Source organism: Bos indicus x Bos taurus, chromosome 17 (genome assembly GCF_003369695.1).
Source record: "Bos indicus x Bos taurus breed Angus x Brahman F1 hybrid chromosome 17, Bos_hybrid_MaternalHap_v2.0, whole genome shotgun sequence".
Classification (NCBI taxonomy): domain Eukaryota; kingdom Metazoa; phylum Chordata; class Mammalia; order Artiodactyla; family Bovidae; genus Bos; species Bos indicus x Bos taurus.
This window is the reverse complement of record NC_040092.1, coordinates 69,755,548-69,764,538: the sequence shown is the minus strand read 5'-3', so window position 1 is coordinate 69,764,538 and position 8,991 is coordinate 69,755,548.

The following is an 8,991-nucleotide window of genomic DNA, read 5'->3' as shown; positions in this document are numbered from 1 at the left end:
TCAAATTGTGGTTCTAGAGAGGACTCTTGAGAGTCCCATGGACAGCAAGATCAAACTAGTCAATCAAAAAGGAAATCAGCCCTGAATATTCATTGGAAGGCCTGATGCTGAAGCTGAAGCTACAATACTTTGGCCACCTTATGCCAAGAGCCAGCTCATTGGAAAAGACCCTGATACTGTGAAAGACTGAGGGCAGGAGGAGAACGGGGGCAACAGAGGACAAGATGAATGGATGGCGTCACTGACTCAATGAACATGAGTCTGAGCAAACTCCCAGAGATAGTGAGGGACAGGGAAGCCTGGTGTGCTGTAGTCTGTGGGGTCACAAAGCGTTGAACACTTAGTGACTGAACAAATTATATATATATATATATATATATATATATATATATACATACATATACATTCCAGACCTTCTTTATCCATTTTTCTGTTAACAGATGTATTTCAGGTTGCTTCCATGTCTTGGTTATTGTAAATAATGCTAGTATGAGCATTGAGGTGCATGTATCTTTTTGAGTTAGAGTTTTTTTTTTTTTTTCCAAATGTATGCCCAGGAGTGTGATTAGTAGGTCATACAGTAACTCTATTTTTAGTTTTTCTTCTTTTGAGGCAAGGAATATGATTTTATTCATATTCTGGCTGACTGAGAAGATGGCAGACTAATGTCTCAAAATAATCATCTTCTATTTTTAGTTTTTTAAGGCATCTCCATACTTTTCTCCATAGTGTCTGCACCAATTTACAGTCTCACCTAAAGTGTAAGAGGGTTCCCTTTACTGCATACCCTCTCTAGCATTTCTTATTTGTAGATTTTTTAATAATGACCATTCTGGCTGGTGTGAGGTGATACCTCACTGTAGTTTTGATTTGCATTTATCTAATGATTAGTGATGGGGGCTTCCCAGGTGGCTCAGATGGTAAAGAATTTGCCTGCAATGCATGAGACCTGGGTCAGAAAGATCCCCTGGAAAAGGGAATGGGAACCCATTCCAGTATTCCTGCCTAGAGAATTCCATGGACAGAGGAGCCTGGTGGGCCACAGTCCATGGGGTCGCAAAGAGTCAGAATGATTAATGATATTCAGAATCTTTTCATGTGCCTATTAACCATCTGTATGTCTTCTCAGGGGAAATGTCTATTTAAGCTTCCTGCATTTTGGGGGGATTAGTTTGTTTAATTTTTGATATTAAGCCGTATGAGCTATGTATATCTTTTGGAAATTAGTCTCTTGTAAGTAGCATAGTCTGCAATATTTTCTCCCAGTCCATAGGTTATCTTTTACCTCATTCTTTTGCTCATTCATCCGCCACAAAGTTATCTTAAAAAAAATAGATCCAATCATATTTTCTCCTGCTTAAAGCCTTAAGATTGGGTTAAAATCCTACATCTTTTCATGTAAGCTCTTTCTCTTTTGGTTTCTACAGTTAGCTTCACACTGCAGTTACTTTGAATCTCTCACTCATATTGGGATACCAGCTCCTTTAATGATTCTGTGTCTCTCCCTATGCTGCCTAGAAACCTTCCCTTCATCCCTTAAAATATAGCTCAGTAACATTCCTTCTGTAACCCCTTCCTTCATGCCCATCAGAGAACATAAAACCAGGAATTGTTCTCTGGGCCCTTATAACTTTTGTTCATACCTCAAAAATAATAAGACCATTTCTAACTTTGCCGTATTTCTTTATGTGATTATGGCATCAGATGTGAAGGCTCTTAAGCCAGTACACTTTTCTGTAGTATCTCTTACTCTGACTAAGAATGTATCACCTAATGTATGATTATACATATGGATTTTTTAGTTTCTTTAAATATTTTTATTGTTTTTTCTTTTACATTTAAATATTTTGTTAACCTCAAATTCACTTTAATATGTTGTGAAGGTCTACTTTGGTTTTCTTGTAGATAGTTAGCCAGTTATGCTGAGGTCATTTATTAAACCATTCTTTTCCAGAGGAATTGAAATGGTAGTTTTATTAAATAAAGTCTCTTTGAATCTGTTTACAGACTTTCTCCAGTGCTTACACTGCCTTGGTCATCTTTAAAGTGTAGCTTTTGGATGAAATATTCTCCCTCTTACCCTTCACTTTTTTTCTTTTTGTCTAGAAAATTCCAACTTCAGTATTTACTTCGTTTGTTCTATGGGCTATTTAGAAAAGCCTTTCTTAGTTTTGATTTAGATACATTTTTAGGGGGTTAAGGTGAGGTGTCTTTTTTTTTCTATAACCCTGACCTCATGTAGAATTGATGAGTCAGCTTTTAGTTATTACTTTCCAAATATATAATAAACTACTTAGTTTAACCAATTCTTTCATTCTGTTTTAGAATTAAGATATTCTTTGTTGACAAGTACTTGTTTAATTTTTGTGATTGTTTCATTGGCAAAAAGAAGAATCTATATATTTACACTTATAGGTTACAAAATTTTATGTTACCAAGTTTGTTGATGTTAATATTTAAATATTTTGTCTTTTCTTGTTTTATGTAATAACGTATATTCTGAAATATGTACACATATGCATGAACATACCTTATGTGCAGCCTGTGTGTATACAGTCAGATTACACTCAGTGGTTTTGTGTATGTGTGTTGCATTTTCTGTTCTAGAAATTTTGCTTTGTGTGACTGGACCTTTATTATATAATACATGAAAGTTTATGACTGTTATATCTTTTCTGTGAATTACACTTTTAAATCATTATATAAGGTCTCTCTTTTACCTGTTTTATCCTTTTAGGATTGATCTTCCACCTTGTTAAATATTAATATTGCCATTACTCCCCAATTTCTTTTTCTTTGCATCCATATATATCTTTACAAGCCATTTTATTTTTAACATTATGACTATTTGGAAGACTTTCCTAAAATAATAATGTATTTTTAAACAACTTTATTTTTTAATTGTATTATTGTTCCTTTGTTTAATTTTTTGCATGTTGCTACTTTATTTCCAAACTTTTCATCACATAATTTAGAATAATTGTTTTACAATTGATGAATTTTAAAAAACAATTTTATTTTGACTCTTAAAATGTTCTTGTTTCTTCCTTCTTTAACTTCTGCTGCTTACTCATGGTACTCCTCCCTCTCCCGCTACCCCAATCAAACTCCCTCTTAACCTGCAGGTTCTGTTAGATTAACCACTTCAAAATAACCTCTAGTGGAATGAATGAATGAATAAATGAATATGAACCTGAAAGTTTTGCCAGGGAAGTACATGATTTTTAAATACATCTGCTATAGAGGAAAATACTGAATTAGGGGGTTTGTTCCTGAGTAAGAAATGTAAAAACTATCCAACTATATCTTAATTTTACACAGGACTTCCTGTGGCCACAGGACTGGGAAAGGTGAGTTTTCATTCCAATCCCAAAGAAAGGCAATGACAAAGCATGTTCAAACTACCACACGACAGCACTCATCTCACACATTAGCAAAGTAATGCTCAATATTCTCCAAGCAAGGGTTCAACAGTACGTGAACAGAGAAATTCCAGATGTTCAAGCTCAATTTAGAAAAGGCAGAGGAACCAGAGATCAAATTGCCAACATCAACTGGATCATAGAAAAAGCAGGAGAATTCCAGAAAAACAACTACTTCTGTTTTATTGAATAGGCCAAAGAGTTTGACTGTGTCGATCACAACAAACTGTGGAAAATTCTTAAAGGGATGGGAATACCAGACCACCTAACCTGTCTCCTGAGAAATCAGTATGCAGGATAAGAAGCAACAGTTAGAATCGGAAAATGAAACAGACTGGTTCCAAATTGGGAAAGGAGTACGTCAAGACTGTATTTGTCGCTCTACTTATTTAGCTTCTATTGCAGAGTACATCACGCAAAATGCTGGACTGGATGAATCACAAGCTGGAATCAAGATTGCAGAAGAAATATCAATAACCTCAGATATGCCACCCTTATGGCAAAAAGCAAAGAGGAACTAAGGAGCCTCTTGATGAAAGTGAAAGAGGAGAGTGTAAAAGCTGGCTTAAAACTCAACATTCAAAAACTAAGACCATGGCATCTGGTCCCATTAGTCAGTTCAGTTTAGTCGCTCAGTCATGTCCAACTATTTGCCACCCATGTACTGCAGCATGCCAGCATTCCATGCCCATCACCAACTCCCGGAGTTTACTCAAAGTCGTGTCCATTGAGTTGGTGACGCCATCCAACCATCGCATCCTTTGTCATCCCCTTCTCCTCCTGACTTCAATCTTTCCCAGCATCAGGATCTTTTCTAATGAGTCAGTTCTTTGCATCAGGTGGCCAAAGTATTGTGGTTTCAGCTTCAGCATCAGTCCTTCCAATGAATATCCAGGACTAGTTTCCTTTAGATGGACTGGTTGGATCTCCTTGCAGTCCAAGGGACTCTCAACAGTCTTCTTCAACACCACAGTTCAAAAGCATCAATTCTTTGGCACTCAACTTTCTTTATAGTCCAACTCTCACATCCATACATGACTGCTAAAAAAAATCATAGCTTTGACTAGACGGACCTTTGTTGGCGAAGTAATGTTTCTGCTTTTTAATAAGCTGTCTAGGTTGGTCATAACTTTTCTTCCAAGGAGCGAGTGTCTTTTAATTTCACGGCTGCAGTCACCATCTGCAGTGATTTTGGAGCCCCCAAAACTGAAGTCTGTCACTGTATCCACTGTTCCCCTATCTATTTTCCATGAAGTGATGGGACCAGATGCCATGATCTTAGTCTTCTGAATGTTGAGTTTTAAGTCAACTTTTTCACTCTCCTCTTTGACTTTCATCAAGAGGCTCTTTAGTTCTTCTTCGCTTTCAGCCCTAAGGATGGTGTCATCTGCCTATCTGAGGTTATTGATATTTCTCCCGGCAATCTTGATTCCAGCTTGTGATTCACCCAGCCCAGTGTTCCTCCTGATGTACTCAGCATACAAGTTAAGTAAGCAGGGTGACAATATATAGCCTTGATGTAAATCTTCCCCTATTTGGAACCAGTCTGCCATGTCCAGTTCTAACTGTTGCTTCCTTATCTGCATACAGATTTCTCAAGATGCAGGTCAGGTGGTCTGTATTCCCATCTCTTTAAGAATTTTCCACACTTAGTTGTGATTAACACAGACAAAGGTTTTGGCATAGTCAATAAAGCAGAAATAGATGTTTTTCTGGAACTCTTTTGCTTTTTCAATGATCCAGTTGGCGATCTGATCTCTGTTCCTCTGCCTTTTCTAAATCCAGCTTGAACATCTGGAAGTTCACGGTTCATGTTCTGTTGAAGCCTGGCTTGGAGAATTTTGAGCATTACTTTACTGGTGTGTGTGATGAGTGCTATTGTGTGGTAGTTTGAACGTCCTTTGTAATTGCCTTTCTTTGGGATTGGAATGAAAATGGACTTTTTCTGGTCCTGTGGCCACTGCTGAGTTTTCCAGATTTGCTGGAATACTGACTGCAGCACTTTCACAGCATCATCTTTTAGGATTTGAAAGAGCTCAATTGGAATTCCATCACCTCCACTAGCTTTGTTCATAGTGGTGCTTCCTATGGTCCACTTGACTTTGCATTCCAGGGTGTCTGCCTCTAGGTGGGTGATCGCATTATTGTGGTTATCTGGGTCATGAAGATCTTTTTTGTATAGTTCTTCTGTGTATCCTTGCCGCCTCTTCTTAATATCTTCTGCTTCTATTATATCCATACCATTTCTGTCCTTTATTGTGCCCATCTTTGCAGAAATGTTCCATTGGTATCTCTAATTTCCTTGAGATCTCTAGTCTTGCCCATTCTATTGTTTTCCTCTATATCTTTGCACTGATCATCGAGGAAGGCTTTGGCTCTGTCCCTTCATTCTTTCACTTCATCACAAATAGATGGAGAAACAATAGAAAGAGTGACAGACTGTTTTCTTGGGCTCCAAAACCACTGCAGATGGTGACTGCAGCCATGAAATTAAAAGGCACTTTCTCCTTGGAAGAAAAGTTATGACCAGCCTAGACAGCATATTAAAAAGCAGAGACATTACTTTGCCAGCAAAGTTCATCTAGTCAAAGCTATGGTTTTTCCAATAGTCATATACGAATGTGAGAGTTGGACCATAAAGAAAGCTGAGCGCCGAAGAATTGATGCTTTTTGAACTGTGGTGTTGGAGAAGACTCTTGAGAGTCCCTTGGACTGCAAGGAAATCAAACCAGTCAATCCTCACGGACATCAGTCCTTAATATTCATTGAAAGGGCTGATGCTGAAGCTGAAGCTCCAGTACCATGGCCACCTGATGTCAAGAACTGACTCATTGGAAAAGACCCTGATGATGGGAAAGATTGAAGGCAGGAGAAGGGGATGACAGAGGATGAGATGGTTGGATGGCATCACCGACTTAATGGACATGAGTTTGAGCAAGCTCCCAGAGTTGCTTAGATGGGGAGGGCAGGCTGGCATGCTGCAGTCCATGGGGTTGCAAAGAGTTGGACATGACTATGTAACTAAACTGAACTGAACTGATATCTTAATTTTACACCTAGATAGATCCATCTCCATCTAATGCCTGAAGCTAACTTAATGCTCTCTTTAGTATGCCGCAGTACATGAGAAGCCGGTTAATTACTCTTTCCTTAAATGCAGAGGATGCCTGTGTGCTCAGTATCACTTTAGTCCTGTCTGAATCTTTGTGACCCTATGGACTGTAACCCACCAGGCTCCTCTGACCATGATATTCTCCAGGCAAGAATACTGGAGTGGATTGGATGCCTTCCTCCAGAGAATCTTCCTGACCCAGAGTTCAAACCCGCATGTCCTGTGTCTCCTCAATTGCAAACGGATTTTTTTACCACTGAGCCACAGGAGAAGCCCTAAGTGCAGAGACTATTGTTTATCCATCTACTTTAGTCAAGATCTGGCACAAATTAATGACCCAATAAAATTTGTGAATTAATAAATTTCAGGGTTAAAAGGAACTTTAAAGTTCTTCCATTTCAAGCTCCTACTGAATGTGTAAATCCCTTCTGTATCTGTTGATGTCATATTTCATTTTTATCAAAAAATTATTTAAAATTTGACTCATATATTCTATTAATATTTACATACTTATTTTCAGTGTATGGAAACTTTTTAGAATACAGTATTTAATAAAATAATATAATAATATTTTAAATTGATAATTACTAGAGTTCCTTTGGGTTTTCCAGGTGTCTCAGTGGTAAAAAACCCACCTGCCAATGCAGGAGACATAAGAAATGTGGGTTTGATCCCTGGGTCAGGAAGATCCCCTGGAGGAGGGCATAGCAACCCACTCCAGTATTCTTGTGTAGAGAATACTATAGACAGAAGAGATGGCAGGCTATAGTCCATATGGTCGCAAAGAATCAGTCATGACCAAAGCGACTTAGCACGCACACAGAGTTCCTTATTAAAGATGAGAATGCCCTATTAATAGATTTTTCTATGAGAAAATAGTAGTTTAGGGAGGTTAAATACTGTGATGATATGAAGCACATGTGGAGATGCAGCTCGTAGCAGTGTTCTTCCAGGCTCTAACCACCTAAGTTGCCCACAGAATTTACTTATTGAATATTTATTTATTTATTTGGTTGCCCCAGGCCTTAGTTGCAACATGTGGGATCCTTGATCTTAGGTGCAGCATGCAAACTTTTAGTTGTAGTGTGGGGGATCCAGATCCCCGACTAGGTATTGAACCCAAGTCCTCCCACATTAGGACCTCAGAGTCTTAGCCACTGGACCATTGGGGAAGTCCCACCCATATAATTTATTATAAGTTCTAGGATAATGATACTATACTTCATAGATAAACATGAGAATATTGCAAATAGCATTTAATTTCAATTATTTTCCCAGTAGTATTACTGTCTGTCACAGGTTCCCCTTATAATCAACAAAATACGTTTCCAAGTTAGCTGATACTGGGGGTGCAACTGGAGAATCAGGAGAAGACCCATCCAACCAAGTTGATCATTAATCTCAAATCATGTCTAGGAGAGCCTGAAGGAAAAAAAGAAAAAACACCACATTTATATAAGTATATGCAGGATACAAAAATTATAAGCTAAGTATTTGTTATACTTGAACAAAGTAATGCAACATTTCCTATTTGCTGAGACAACTTGAGATAAAGCAACATTTAGATTTTGGTGAAGATTACACAAATTGTTTGTGGCTTCCCAGGTGGAACTAGTAGTGAAGAACCCACCTGCCAATTCTGGAGACATAAGAGACATGGGTTTGATCCCTGGTTTGGGGAAATCTCCTGGAGGAGGATGTGGCAACCCACTCCAGTATTCTTTCCTGGAGAATCCCATGGATTCTGGGTCTATGGTTCATAGGGTCATAAAGAGTTGGACACAACTGAAGCAACTGAGCATGCATGCGTGCACACAGATTGCTTGTAGGCAATGGAATTTACATGGAAACCATTTTGGAGATATCACATTTTATTTATTTATACATTTATTAATTCACCTAGATCCTCTTTTTAGTTGAATCCCAAATACTTTTATAAATCTCATTTATGGAGAAAAATCTGTAATTAATTGAGGGCAAGGTTCAGTTCAGTTCAGTCGCTCATTCGTGCCCAACTCTTTGCAACCATGTGAACTGCAGCACACCAGGCCTCTCTGCCCATCACCAACTCCCAGAGTTTACTCAAACTCATGTCCTTTGAGTCGGTGATGCCATCCAACCATCTCATCCTCTGTCGTCCCCTACTCCTCCTGCCTTCGATCTTTCCCAGCATCAGCGTCTTTTTCAATGAGTCAGTTCTTCGCATAAGGTGGCCAAAGTATTGGAGTTTCAGCTTCAGCATCAGTCCTTCCAATGAATATCCAGGACTGATTTCCTTTAGGATGGACTGGTTGGATCTCCTTGCAGTCCAAGGAACTCTCAACAGTCTTATTCAACACCACAGTTCAAAAGCATCAATTCTTTGGCACTCAGCTTTCTTTATAGTCCAACTCTCACATCCATACATGACTACTGGAAAAACTATAGCTTTGACTAGATGGACCTTTGTTGGCAAAG